The following is a 6,000-nucleotide window of genomic DNA, read 5'->3' as shown; positions in this document are numbered from 1 at the left end:
CTTTCACAATGATGCTCTTTCTACTTCTCATTGGCCCCCAATTCTTCTTTTCTTCCATTTCCATTGCTCACCTTCCTGTCTATGTCTCTGCAGCCCCTGGCTCAGCAGTACTTCTCCTGCCTCTAAGAAAGCTTTCTGGATCCGCTGGAATATAGGGAATGGTTTGGGGCTGCCCAGAGCTCATTTATAACCCTTTCATGCGACAAAGTACTCCATCATATCCCAGGCTGTGCCTGTTACTCCCAACAGGCCTAATAGGCTAACCATTAATCACTTAAAATAACCTGACAGTGCCCTGGCGCAACTATTTAAAGCAAAGCTTACCATTGCAGAAAGATGCTCAGCCTATTTACAATGGGCTCCCACTATTCGACTTCTGCACAAAGCATTATTTCCCTCATGTTAGCACAATTAGATTTTTAACAGTACTAAAAAAAATCAACTTGCATTCATCTAGCACCTTGAACACAAATTCTTCCCACAGGCGAAACCACACAGAAAGACTTACATTTCCAGAGCACCCTCCATGACCACCGGACATCCCAAAGCACTTTACAGCCTCCGGCCTGCGAGCACCATCGGAGCAGGCCGGGGAGCTGAAGGAGCAGTGTGGCGGCATACCACTCCAGGGAGCAGCACGTGCTGGAGCAGGAGAGCAACGGCAGCGAAGAGGGTGACTGGATTGGACGTCACCAAGATCCAGGTCGCTGATTGGAGCATGGGCAGGTACTACAAGAGCCGCGAGGTCGGGACGAAGGAGAGGTGAGAGACTGTAGAGGGACGTGATCGGGGCCAAGAAGAGGCGCGAGTTCGGGGCCCAGAAGAGGCGGGGGCCCAGGGGCAACGCGGGCCAGCCCACACCGCGATATGTGTGCACACTAGGTCCGTGCAGCAGAGCTGGTCTCCAGTTGTCTTGGTAAATCCTTGCCACTGGACCAAGACCTAGCTCTGTCAAGCCTGTATGGTGGCTGGTGTGCAACGGCCACCACACGTTAAAAAAATCCACGCACAGGCATCTTCCACCTTTCAAGATTTAGTTCGGGACCTGGAATATTAGGTCCTTCATTCAAACACCTGTGAACTTTTTGGCGTGGACGCAATTCATCCTCGACTTGAGGGACTGCCTATGATGATGATGACAGCCAATGAAGTACTTTTTGAAGTGTTGTCATTGCTGTAATGTAGGAAACGCGGCAGCCAATTTGCACACAGCAAGCTCCCACAATAGCAATGTGATAATGACCAGATAATCTGTTTTAGTGTTGTTGATTGAGGGATAAATATTGGTCCAGGACACAGGGGATAACTCCCCTGCTCTTCTTTGAAATAGTGCCACGAGATCTTTTACATCCATTTGAAAGAGCAGACGGGGCCTCAGTTTAACGTCTCATCCGAAAGACAGCGTAATATAGAGCTCCACCTATTGGATTACTGCTCCACCCAGTGGATTACTGTGGTAATGCAGCCATTGCTGTTTACAATAATAAAGCATCGGGTGACAGGTTGCCTGACAAGTTCCTGTATTAAGAGCCATCTTGTTGTCTGCGTGTTTGTGATGTCGTAGAGAATATACCACAGACAGCACTTCCAACAGTGCAGCACTCCCTCAGCACTGCACTGGAGTGTCGGCCTAGATTTTTGTGCTCAACGTCCCTGAAGTGGGACTGTGAATCCACAACCTTCTAGCTCAGAGGCAAGGGTGCGACCCACTGAGCCATGGCTGATACTGCGCAGTGACAAGAAGAGTAAGTGGAGGTCCTTGCAAATGAGGTAGCTTTTGAGGAGGCTTTTTGAAAGAGTAAAAGTGCAACATTGCAAAGGCTCTAAGGAGCGACCCAGATTATGGGGCCCAAGACAGTTGAAAAGGGATTGAAGGGGAAGGCCATGCAGGCCAGAGTGGGAAGGGCGGAGCGCATGTGCTGGCGCATAAAGCTGTGCAGAGAATTGTAGATGAGAAAAAGGATGTTGAATCTGCCGCACTGGGGTAAGGGGAGCTCATGAAGGTTGGTGAGGGTGATAGAGGAGCGAGGCAGGATGCAGATGGTGCAATTTTGGACAAGTTGTAGGGTGCAACTTTGGAAGCTGGCGAGAAGAGCTTTGGAACAGGCAAGACTGGAGGTGACAATGGAGTGAACGAGGGTTTCAGCAACTCAGGGAAAGGGGCGAATCAGATAACTGGAGTAGAAAACTGGCAGGTTTGAAGCCGAGTCACAATTACATAGGGCCCGAAATTCATCGACATACCGCCCAAAAACACAAGTTTCGTCAAAAAACAGGTACATAACGGCGACGGAAGTTTCATGAGTGACATACCGCCAGGCGGTATGCACACCGCCAGCCCATGCAGACTGCCCAAAAGTGCAAGTTCCATGACATATCGCCGGAACTGCATACCGTCCTAGAGAAGGTGCTTTTAAGTGGATCTTAAGTGGGCGGTATGTACACAGAGCTGACAGGTTTGTTTGATATTACACAGATCTTTATAGCTCTCCACAGTTTGATGTTTTTTTAAATAGATTGTAGTATTTTCTAGTGTATATATATAATATAAATGATCTAATAAAGTCTCATTTACGCCTTTATTAATGAACTATAATAAAAATTTGTTAGTCTCTCCCACCCCTCAGTCTCTCCCTCCCCAACCCACAGCAATCTCTCCTCCCCCCCACAGCGATTTCTCACCTCCCCCCAACAGCGATCTCAGGCCAGCAGTCTCTGGCCTCTCGTCAGTGCCTCTCGGGGGGCGGAGTTGGCAGCCGTCTGCGTGCGCACAACCCGGGAGCTGAAGATTCCCAAGTTGAAAAGCCCGCACACCGCCTGCTGCCCTCCACTCACTGCCGAGAAAAGCAGGATGAAACTCCTGCCCACTCGGCCCCAGCGGTACCGGGTGGTACAAAATGACGCACCGCCCAGGGACCGCCGAAAACCGGGCGGAACTTGTGTTTCACCAATTTTGGCTCCATAGAATTTACAGCACAGAAACAGGCCATTGGACCCAACTGGTCTGTGTTGATGTTTATGCTTCACACGAGCCTCCTCCCTCCCTACTTCTGCTAACCCTATCAGCATAACCTACTATTCCTTTCTCCCTCATGTACTTACCTAGCTTTCCATTGAATACATCTATGCAATTCGCTTCAACCACTCCCTGTGGTAGCAGGTTCCACACTCTAACCACTCTCTGGGTAAAGAAGTTTCTCCCGACTTCTTTATTGGATTTATTATTTAAAATTGGATTTATTGGAGAGGCAGTAAGGGGCTAAGGAGCTGAATAGAGTTGCTTCAATCTTACCAATGTTAAGTTGGAGAAAGTTCTTGTTCCTTCACGACTTAGAATCATAGGGCTAGATTTTACACTTTTGTGCAGATCGCCCAAAAATGGGTGTTATTTCCGATGTGGGTGGTAAAAATGGGTTTTCAGATCGCCGACTTCTCGCCTATTCTCAAAGCACCTAGTCTCCATTTTTGAAATTGGGCGTTATCACCAGCGATATGAAATGGGTAGCGTTAAATCTCTGACCTTCTGCCGTAAAGTGTCGCCATCCTTAGCAATGGCATGGCAATGCTCGATTCCCGCGATTCAGGAAGTCAAGGGTCATCATGACATGCGCAGAAGAGGAGACAGAGAAGGAGCTGAGAGGGACTGAAAGCGTGTGGCTATGGTGTGTGCTTGTTTGGCTGTTGTGGGAGGCACGAGGGAGATTCACCAGCAGCAAAAAGCCTACTAAGCACCAAGAATATAGTTGCCACCGAGTTTTTGTCTAACAAATAATATATAACATGGAAGGGATGGTGGAGGCCCTGGAGCTGGTAGCCAGGAATACTGATGGCAGAGGGCTTCCAGTGGTCCCGGAGCATGGCACTGCACCCCAAGATGCCGCACCCCCATTGCCAACAAAACATCAGAGCTAGGAGGAAGATCTTGCTTCTGGCTCGGAGCACGTTCCCACCTCGGGACCGTCCTCTCCCATATCCGTCCAAGCAGCGATTCGTCCGTCATCCCTCCCACCCCCAATGAACCATCGCCTCAGGAGCTCCTCGGCCAGGCGGCTTGGAGTCAGGAAGGGAAGAGGAAGGGGTAGAGGTGGGGAGCAGGGGGGAAGGGTTGGTTTTGACAGAAATATTTATGATTTCAGACAAATGTTTGGTTTAAATGTTTTTTATTCAACAAAACCTTGTTGCACATTGGCTCAGATAGCTGCACCGTTACACATTGGTGATTCCTCATCAAAGGGTATAATTACACATAACTTCAATCAACTTAAACTTTAACTGGCACCAAGGTAATGCCCGCCATTGATGTATGACCTGCACACCCAGCAGTGTGTCAGCTTTGTAAATACCATCAACGAGTCTTGCAGATATCATGCCACCACGGGCCCTTTCATGCGGTCTACAGGGGGGCGGGAGCATGGCTTCAGCGTCAGCCTGATTGTCTGGTCCGATGTCAGCGTCCACCTCCTCATCCTCCTCTTCCTCTCTCTGGTGAGGTGACTGTCAGACTCTTCAAGCAATGTCCCCCCCGATTGCTAAGTTGTGCAGCATGGAGCACACCACCACAAATTTAGCTACCTGCTCAGGGTGGTATTGGAGCTCGCCTCCTGAGTGGTCCAGGCATCTAAAGCGCTGCTTAAGCAGTCCAATGATTTTCTACACGATATTGCGAGTGGCTCGTTCGGTAGCTCTCGTTTTATCGCCTCTCGGCTTCGGCGTGGGTGTCACGCGGGGGAGGATGGGGGGTCATCAGCCAGGTGGTGAGGCCATATCCTTTGTCACCAAGCAGCCAGCATTGACCTTGTGGCTGATTGTTAAACAAGTCAGATACAGTGCTCTCACGCAGGATGTGAGCATCATGGATGCTGCACGGAATTTGAGCATTCACTGCTATAATAATTTGCTGGTGGTCGATAACGAATTGCACATTCAGGGAGTGGAATCCCTTGCGGTTCCTGAAAACCTCTGCATCCTGAAAAGGTGCCCGCATCGCGATATGCGTACAGTCTATTGCTCCCTGTACCTTGGTGAAGTTTGCAATTCTGGAGAATCCTAGAGCCCTCTCGGTCTGGTGCCTGCCTGGTCATAGGGAAGCTGATCAAGTCCATCCTGTGTGCATACAGGGCTTCAGTGACCTGTCTAATGCAGCAATGTGTGGCATGCTGAGACAGACCGCAAATGTCATCAGCTGAGGCCTAAAAAGAACCCGACGCGTAGAACGACAGTGCTGCAGTAACTTTGACCTCAACGGACAGTGCAGTACTGATGGTGCTGGCAGGCTGCATACCTCAGTGATAACCTCTTTGTGAAAGCGCAGTCTCCGAAGGCAGGTGGTGTCAGGAAAGTTGAGGTAAGACTGCTTCTCCCTGTACTTGCGGGGGGTGTAACGTCTGGTCCTCATCAGTCTGGCACGTGTTACATTGGGCACATAATGCTGTGGAGCGAACCTTCTGCCATCTTGAGTCTGCAGCATGTAATTGGTCATCAAGAGAGGGTGAGAAAGACAGATCCCATTGCAACAGCTATCTAGTTTCCACTGATTGTCCCGACAAAGACACCTATTAAATTCCAATCGTCCACAGTATAAGATATTTGATCAGATGTTCACTTCACCTCCAAACACCTCGAGAGTACATCCGAACTCCCCAGAGGTTGAAGCAGAGTAGCCTTTTAATGGATGCAATGTTATTTAGAACATGGCATCCATAATGCTGTGAGTAGTTCTGGTTAGTTCCAGTTTTTCCGGGCGGTTTTTTGGGCGAGTGATATGTGTGCGAGGTGGTAAAAGTGACGCTGGGAGATCTCCTGGGCGTTAGTTTCGGCAAATGTGATCTTTACGACAAAAAAAAGTGGACGGTCGGTATTATTGAATTGCGGCGTTAATTACGTGTGGAAACTAACGCCGGGCAACATTATGGGCGTTGATTTCGTCCATTCTGATGATTCCGCTCAAAAGAAGTGGGCGGGCGCTATTATTTTTCCCCAGCGTTACGCACATGGGGAAAG

This window comes from Pristiophorus japonicus, chromosome 14, assembly GCF_044704955.1.
Source record: "Pristiophorus japonicus isolate sPriJap1 chromosome 14, sPriJap1.hap1, whole genome shotgun sequence".
NCBI classification, from domain to species: domain Eukaryota; kingdom Metazoa; phylum Chordata; class Chondrichthyes; family Pristiophoridae; genus Pristiophorus; species Pristiophorus japonicus.
Note: the sequence above shows the minus strand (reverse complement) of the source record.